The sequence below is a fragment of the Seriola lalandi genome, unplaced genomic scaffold (genome assembly GCF_002814215.2).
Source record: "Seriola lalandi dorsalis isolate HSWRI2012SDOR001 ecotype SW California unplaced genomic scaffold, Sedor1 jcf7180002054579, whole genome shotgun sequence".
NCBI lineage: Eukaryota > Metazoa > Chordata > Actinopteri > Carangiformes > Carangidae > Seriola > Seriola lalandi.
The window spans coordinates 452,337-460,195 of record NW_019525132.1 but is presented as its reverse complement, the minus strand read 5'-3'; the positions used below and the strand labels follow the sequence as shown (position 1 = coordinate 460,195).

At 42.5% G+C, this 7,859-nt stretch overlaps 1 protein-coding gene and 5 non-coding genes across 7 annotated transcripts in view; all 6 read right to left on the bottom strand.

Moving 5' to 3' along the window:
• Nucleotides 1–3,638, bottom strand: part of wnt5b (wingless-type MMTV integration site family, member 5b) — an 83,063-nt gene extending 79,425 nt beyond the window's left edge. Inside the window, exon 1 of one of the 2 annotated variants that reach the window (XM_087177048.1) lies at nucleotides 2,989–3,638. The gene's annotated coding sequence lies outside the window, so the exon portion shown is untranslated. The remainder of the gene's footprint in view (nucleotides 1–2,988) is intronic. The other variant, XM_023417963.2, reaches the window with a different exon arrangement.
• Nucleotides 3,639–3,862: 224 nt separating this feature from the next.
• Nucleotides 3,863–3,972, bottom strand: trnal-caa (transfer RNA leucine (anticodon CAA)). Its single transcript has 2 exons — nucleotides 3,935–3,972; nucleotides 3,863–3,908 (listed from the first exon to the last, which is right to left on the bottom strand). It is a non-coding gene; the product is annotated as a tRNA-Leu (tRNA).
• A 282-nt stretch (nucleotides 3,973–4,254) lies between these two features.
• trnal-caa (transfer RNA leucine (anticodon CAA)) lies at nucleotides 4,255–4,364 on the bottom strand. Its single transcript has 2 exons — nucleotides 4,327–4,364; nucleotides 4,255–4,300 (listed from the first exon to the last, which is right to left on the bottom strand). It is a non-coding gene; the product is annotated as a tRNA-Leu (tRNA).
• Nucleotides 4,365–4,577: 213 nt separating this feature from the next.
• trnal-caa (transfer RNA leucine (anticodon CAA)) lies at nucleotides 4,578–4,687 on the bottom strand. The gene is made up of 2 exons: nucleotides 4,650–4,687; nucleotides 4,578–4,623 (listed from the first exon to the last, which is right to left on the bottom strand). It is a non-coding gene; the product is annotated as a tRNA-Leu (tRNA).
• Nucleotides 4,688–4,891: 204 nt separating this feature from the next.
• On the bottom strand, nucleotides 4,892–5,001 carry trnal-caa (transfer RNA leucine (anticodon CAA)). The gene is made up of 2 exons: nucleotides 4,964–5,001; nucleotides 4,892–4,937 (listed from the first exon to the last, which is right to left on the bottom strand). It is a non-coding gene; the product is annotated as a tRNA-Leu (tRNA).
• Nucleotides 5,002–5,270: 269 nt separating this feature from the next.
• On the bottom strand, nucleotides 5,271–5,380 carry trnal-caa (transfer RNA leucine (anticodon CAA)). The gene is made up of 2 exons: nucleotides 5,343–5,380; nucleotides 5,271–5,316 (listed from the first exon to the last, which is right to left on the bottom strand). It is a non-coding gene; the product is annotated as a tRNA-Leu (tRNA).
• Nucleotides 5,381–7,859: the final 2,479 nt, after the last annotated feature.

Genomic DNA, 7,859 nt, shown 5'->3' with positions numbered 1-7,859 from the left:
CCCCCCCCCCCCCTTCTCAGACACTTACATGCACACATACTTTTAAAACACACAGAAACTTTTAATTAGGAAATATTTCCTTACTTCCAAATTGATTGACTGAATGAATGAGACACACACACACATACTTCACAATACACTCATGAATGACCTTGAGGATCCATTGATGCTTGCAGACATCCCATCTTCTCAAATATCTAGTGTGGAGACACACACACATGCACACTTACTCCCATTCCCTAATTACCGAGTCCCGATGGACGAGACACTCAAGCGGCACTTCAGCGTTTTGTTAAAGAAAAGGTCTTTCTCACAGTTCCAGGGCAGACAGACAGAGGCAAGGGAAAAAAAACAAATAAGGAGAAAATGTTCAGAATACAGATTCGATGTCCTAGACACATAAAGCTACTTCTTCATTAGAAACAAATCATTATTTTGAGGTATTTATTCATCTACAGCAACCTTTCAAACACTAAGTGAGGCTGCCATGAGCTGAAGGCATGCTTGAGTTTTTCCAGTGGGCTTCAAAGTGCATTACAAGCCCTAAAACCATTTAATCTTCCAGCTGAAGTAAAACTGTGAAAATGCTTTGAGTCACACAATTTTAACGCAACAAGAGTGAAATGAGAGTTGCATAAAGCAACAACAAAAACTGAATGTCAAATCCAAAATAATGCAGCAGTGACAGAGACTTAACGAAGGAACCGAAGAGTGAACAAGAGGCAGGAAAGAGAGAGAAAAGTTATAAAGGCACAGAGAGAAAAATCGAGACATGAATGAAACAGTGAGAGGGAGGGAAGAGAAAGAGCAGAAGTTGATTTGGTAGACAGGGAGGGAGGAGGAAGAGAGATTATCTCTCTCTAATGGCTAACCTGTTGACAGCAACACTTTTCACCACCTCTATCTACACATCTAACATTACTATCTACCCTCTCTCACTCTCACACACACACACACACACACACACACACACACACACACACACACTTCCTCTCCTCCTCTTGCAGGGTTTATCAGCGTGGCTGTCAGTCTGGTCCACAGCTCATGTGGGTTTTAGACTTTAAAACCTTGAAAAGTGCAAACGCGAACCGGAGACGTCACCGCCAGAGACGACCTCTGCAGCCGTCACAGCTCATGTTGGAAATGAATCTGATCTGCTTTCACATATGCTGACGGACAGAGAAACTCACTTTGCTCTGCTATGTCTGTCCTTGACGAAAAATAAATAAAAATGTTTTGATAATTTAAAAAACATGAAGCATTCATCTTCTGTTGATTAAATGTTTCTCTATAATAAATACCAATGAATAAAATGTATTTTCTTGCATTTTCCACTTGCTCCTTAAAACATACAAACATGTGTTACTATCTTTTCCTGTTAAAAATATAGCTTAACTGTGAATTTTCCTTGTGTTTTTGACTCTCTGGAGAAATTTCAATCAGTGATACTGTTTGATTGAAGAGTGCTTTGGAGTTCTTGTGATGACCGAAAAGATTTTTAAGATCTTGCTGTAATTGGACTAAACATCTCTAGATCCAGGAAAGTTCTGTGAACTCAAACAAAAAGTTTCACTCAGCCACAATTTTTTTTCTGCATAAGTGGTTAATGGGATCTTAAGAGTGTTTGTGTGTGGGGCCAAAGGTCACAATAAACTCTAAGCATTTCATAAGTAACTGATCTGTGAATGTCCCATTACTAAACAGAAAAACACACACACACACACACACACACACACACACACACACACAAACACACACACAAGCAAACTCCTACATGAAATCAGCAACCCATAATCACATACATACAGTATATACATGCATACTATTTTATGATTACAGTCACAGGTGTTAATACAAATACATTTTCATGACAGCATGTAGAGAATATTCAGCAACATCTGGTCGATTTTAAATCCTTTAACGTTGTGGACAAAACTAAATACTTTAAGACACACTGCTAAGGCTGAGTTTCTGTTTTAAATTAGCATTTTAAGTTATTACATCTTGAATGTGTTGTCCTGTCTGCACAAACCTTCACCACATGTCCTCTGCTCTATAGTTTAGACTTCCACGCATTTTCCATGCAGGACATCTATTCCTATACTGTTTGATCACACAGCTGACCTCTGACCCACAGTGAACACAGTATATTCACTAGTCACATGTAATAAAATATGTACAGCACCTACCCTGACCTTTTTAGTCAAAATGTGGAGCTCTTCCTCAACTGTCACCAACACAATATTTGGGTTTATGATACCTGTCAAACATAAAGTGGCCTGGGTCCAGATACCTTCCAGAGTCACAGTCAGACTTGTGTCAGAGTGAGATGCCACACAGCCTCTGGCCCAGAAGAAGGCAGAGAAACTTGTCTAAACTGAGAGAAACATTTGTGCAACATTTCGACCAAAATAGTCCCAGTCTCCACCGCAAAGCGAGAGGGCTGCCTTCATTTAGGCCGATGGGGTTGGCAGATCTCTCTCACACACACACACACACACACACACACACACACACACACACACACACACACACACACACACACACTGCATTTCACCACTGTCATTTACAAAGTCAAAGCCAAAAGTCATGAAATAAGCCCATTCTGTAAGTAGACTGTGACAACGGAAACATTGTGTGGACGACTACAAGTTCAAATGGAGCAAAGTTTGAACCAACTTCTTCACACTGCCTTCAGATGAGCACATCCAGCTCATAGCGTCCAAAACTAGTTTTATCCAAACTATCACAACAGTGTTCGAGTTCAAAGGCAAGCTGACTACACTCTCTCTCTCTCTCTCTCTCTCTCTCTCTCTCTCTCTCACACACACACTCTCACACACATCAAATAAATCTGAATAACTTACATTTCTGTAGCATTTGACAGTGTAGAGTGTGTTCAGGATGTAATGAACTGTATATACTTTGTGGTATTCCTCTGACTTTCTTTTCTAAAATTCATTATAAAATGATTGTATTTATTTTTACCTTGTCTGATGAGCTCGAGCCCAGTTGTTGAAAACTTTCTCCTCAGACCACCCGAAGCGCTCCAATCCGAAAAGTGTGGCTCTCAGTCCGGCTGGGAAACTAGAAACAGGTCGGTGTTTTTTATTGAAGGGGGTAACCCTCCAGACAGATCCCACAGCAGCTCACTAGATGACACATACAAATTCTTCCAAGGTTCACTTTGTTCTTGAAACAGGACGGCCTAATTTTCACTGTTCAATCACCTTCGCAGAAAAAATACCACAGCCAAGTCCTGGTCTGAGCCACAGAAAGTCGGTTTGTGGGACCGTGCAGATGTTTAAAGCAGCCCCCGGCGGTCCGTGGACCTGTCACTGTCCACAAAGTCCCAACTTGTCAGGTAGAAACGTAAAAACGTAGAAACAAAGTAAGGAAGTCTGTAGCACGCGCTCCTCGCTGTGTACGGCTGTGCGCGCGGTGTCCTCAGCAACAGGTGTCAGAAATAAAGTGAGATTTCTCTCCGGTCCATCACAAGTTTCCAAACGCTGTCCAACTAATTACACACGCAGGGAAAAAGAGGAGGAGGAGGAGGGGAGGGACTGAGGGCGGGAGGCGGCTGCTTTCCAAAAGCTCTCCAAGATTTCCGCGTCGAGAAACACGAGCGAGAAGTTTGAAACAGAGAAAGAGAGAAGGAAAGCGGAGAGAAACAAAAGAGCCCACAAGTTGTGTGTCGCCGCCCGAGACTAGTCTCTGATGTGCAAACCTCCCTCCTGCCCACCGGTGGAGAGAGAGAGGGAGAGAGAGATACTGAGAGAGGGGGGTTACGAGGAAAAGAATGAAATAAATGTGTTTCTCTATCATTACCGGACAACAGCGATGAATCGAGGATTAAACAATGTGTCAGGAGTGGGATTTGAACCCACGCCTCCAATCGGAGACCAGAAGTCCCTTTGCTCAGGAAGGAGTTAACCTTGAGTCTGGCGCCTTAGACCGCTCGGCCATCCTGACAACTCTGTGCGAGCAACTTGTCAAAGTCACTACCACATGAAGGTTTACCACCTGAATTGCTTCATGCACTTACACTCAAACCGTGTCACAAAGAGACAGGAAGCTCCTTTCACTCCTGGTGCAGTCTGTCCATTAATAACAGAGTTCATCTGTGCAGCTCAGTTACTGTAGTTATATGTTGAGCCAGTTAAAGTCTTTTGCATCATGTGTTTTCATCGATTTGCTGAATCTGTGTTGAAAAGAAAACTAATTTTACACAAAGACCTGCAGGTAATAAAAAGCTGTCAGGAGTGGGATTTGAACCCACGCCTCCATCTGGAGACCAGAAGTCCCTTTGAGCAGGAAGGAGTCATCCTTGAGTCTGGCGCCTTAGACCACTCGGCCATCCTGACGTCACTGTACTTGATCCTTGTCAAAGTCAGTCAGAAAATGAAGGTACACCATCTGCAATGCTTCGTATTTGCCACAAAACTCACACAAAAAGATGATAAGCTCCTTGTATTCCTGCCACAGCCTGTTCATTATTGTGTGTTCATTAACAAATTGTTCCAGAGTCTGTGTTGAAAAGAAAACTCTCTTTACACAAATCCTGAAGATAAAATCACTGTCAGGAGTGGGATTTGAACCCACGCCTCCATTCGGAGACCAGAAATCCCTTTGCTGTGGAAGGAGTCAACCTTGAGTCTGGCGCCTTAGACCGCTCGGCCATCCTGACGACTGTGTGATAGCTCCTCATCAAAGTCCATCACAAAATAAAGCTTAACCCACTAAAATGCTTCACATTGGCTCCAAAACTCACACAAAGAGATGTGAGCTTCTTATCTTGTCTTCTGGAGTTGTGTGTTCATTAAGAAGTAGTTAACAGAGTTCAGCAGTTTGCTGTCGCTGACTTTTCACAAAGACCTGCAGGTAAAAACCCTGTCAGGAGTGGGATTCGAACCTACGCCTCCATTCAGAGACCAGAAATCCCTTTGCTGTGGAAGGAGTCATCCTTGAGTCTGGCGCCTTAGACCACTCGGCCACCCTGACAACCATTAATGAACTTCTAGTCAAAGTCACACATAAAATAAAGCTTTACCAACTGAACTATTTCATATCAGCTTCTCACAAAGAGATGGGAAGCTCCTTTTATTCTGGTATCGTCTGTTCATTAACAATTGGTTAGGAGAGTCCACCTGTGAAGCACAGTGCAGTTTGTTGTTCAGCCTATTAAAGCATTTCCATGTACTTCATGTCTTTGCTGAGTCTTTGTTGAAAAGAAAACTCCTTTTTACACAAAAGCCAGCAGGTAAGAAGTTTGTCAGGAGTGGGATTTGAACCCACGCCTCCAGTCGGAGACCAGAAGTCCCTTTGGTTAGGAAGGAGTCACCCTTGAGTCTGGCGCCTTAGACCGCTCGGCCATCCTGACAAGTAATGAGCTGAAGTCAACACAGTGAGTCGAGCAGTATGGGAGAATTTTCTGCGAACACATTAAAAGTCAGAGAAACGGGCAGGAAAAGTAGGAGGAGAAAAAGAAGAGGAAAATGTCATCAGTGTTGGTGGATGTTTGGACTGTCAGTGGCTAACAGCTTATTTTAGGGGCTCTACTCCTCTCACATTGTTTTTATTTCCTCTCAAAAGTTTTTCCTACTGCTCCCTGCCTCCCGTCAGTTCCATCTTGCTACTTTTCACCCTCTGCCCCTCCCGCCTTCTTTCTTCCAGTAATTTATTTACTTTACAAACCATTTAATAGGGAAATAATGCCAACTCTGTAGGCAAAAAGAAAACCAACAAGAAACAAGTTCATGCCTTCAAACCACAAGTGAGATCATTAATTATTTACCTTGAAAACATGGAGTATACCCTGAATGTGTTTGAAGCTGAGCTGCTGTTTGTTTTGGTCTCAGACCTCCCTCTCCTCCTCTCTCTGTTTTTTCTCTCCCTCCATCACCCTCTCCTTCTTTTTCTTTTCACTCACGTGTTATGTGATGTGTGATGATTGAAACCACATCGTCCCAAAGCCAATGCAAGCCCATCCCACTCCCTCTGCAGTCACTCAATTTTTATTTCTCATCCTGGCTCCCAGTGCTCCACTTTATCACTATATATATATATATATATATATACAGTATGTATGGAAAGACAAGCTGCACTGTATGTAGATAAACATTTAACTGCACACGTGCTCACAAAAACATTTTATCTCAAGGACATCTGTGTTTTTTGTGTTGTGAACCGGTATCAGTGGGATCTTATCAACACTCAGTCTGTGCAGAGAAAGGTGTGGTGTGTGTGTTTGTGTGTTTAAATTGCTTGTTTTTTTTTCTAACCAGCAGTCCAAAACCCCAAAATATTTCATTTACAATGATATAAAACCAGGAGAAATCAACAAATCTTCTAATTTGAGAAGCTGGAACCAGCTGATGTTTGGTATTTTCGCTTGATATGTGAGCAAAGTGACGCACGCTAACCAGCTAGCCCCAGCCTGTTTCATCACTTTCTGATAGCGACTCACTGTAACCTCCAATCTGCCCTGAAGACGTACCGCTGCTCAGTTTATAACCTTTGGTCTTGTAAACACAACGACGACTGAAGATCTTCAGTCACCACCACCTGCTCTCGGCAAGAAACTACATTTGGTGTCAGAGAAAACTTACAAATAGTCCCTTTAACACTGGATTTTACACCTGCAAGTGGGTCCAGCTTTGATTGAATCCTTCATTCAACTTGCTTAAATGTTGCAGATGAAGTGAGTCATTAATTGTTCTAGTTTCTCCTTTATTTTCCCAATGAGCAATTTCACACTGTTAAGCTCTCTCTGTAAGTCCTCCAACTGTCTAGAGCTTAATGAGAAGGTGACTGTTTAGAGGACATGTATGACACTCTGTCTTGTGGGAATATATTATCCATATGGACTTGTCTGACACATGGTTTTGCTGTTTAAATATGTAATTTTATGCATTCGTCTTGCTCTGAAACAGTGTGACAAACAGATAAAAGAAATTCTGACTCTGAGACTCGGCAGAGACATGAAGGTGAACTGATGCCTGCTGCTCACTGGGTTGTCTCTCCACTCGCTCTTATCTCTCTCTCCCTCGCTCTCTCTCTTCGGCCATCACATAAATCAGGGAATCATACATGCGTTTCTCTTCCTCCTCCTCTATACTGCTCTGTCCATCCCTTCTGTCTCCCTCCACTGGCTTTTATTAGGACAGTAGATGGAGAAAGCAGAGCCGGTCCTCCGCACACTCCCAGGTGCTCAGACACGTGCAAAGCGTTGCCATATGTGAAGGTAAACACCAGCGCATATGCTACATGTATGGACTGTCAGCAGTTGGCTCTCGGAGTGTTTGATACGATTTAGTGTGTGAAAAACAAAATGACCCCGATGACCTGAGGATGTTTTGATCCCAGCTTGGAAATTTCTTCACAGAGGAGGACGACAGTCTGGTGAAGGTCAACGTGCAAGGTCAGTGGAGGTGGGTGGGTCTGTTAACCCAGGTTTTCTGGTTGAATGAGTCTAACAACTAATTTCTCCAAGATGCTGATATATGCAAAATGCAAAAATTAAGCAAGCATGTATGTGTGTGTGTATGTTTCAGGCACTTTCTCTTTCCTTTGTCCCTCACACACACACATAAATGTTCACCCTGCTTCTGCCCTAAAATGTTTCCTTTATGCTTTGGTGGTGCATCTGAAACCAGTTGAAGTTATTAATCTGGTTTCTAGTTTGAACTATTGGCCACAGAAACTGGATACTCAGTGACACTTTCCATGAAAAATTAGAAAAGAAAAGAAGCACATGACGGGGCAGGAAATAACATTAAGCACTAAGATTCAGATTTTCAGTAAAAATGTGAGTTTTTTGTTGCTTTGCTGTTGGAAACTCTATTTATTAATCCATAGTA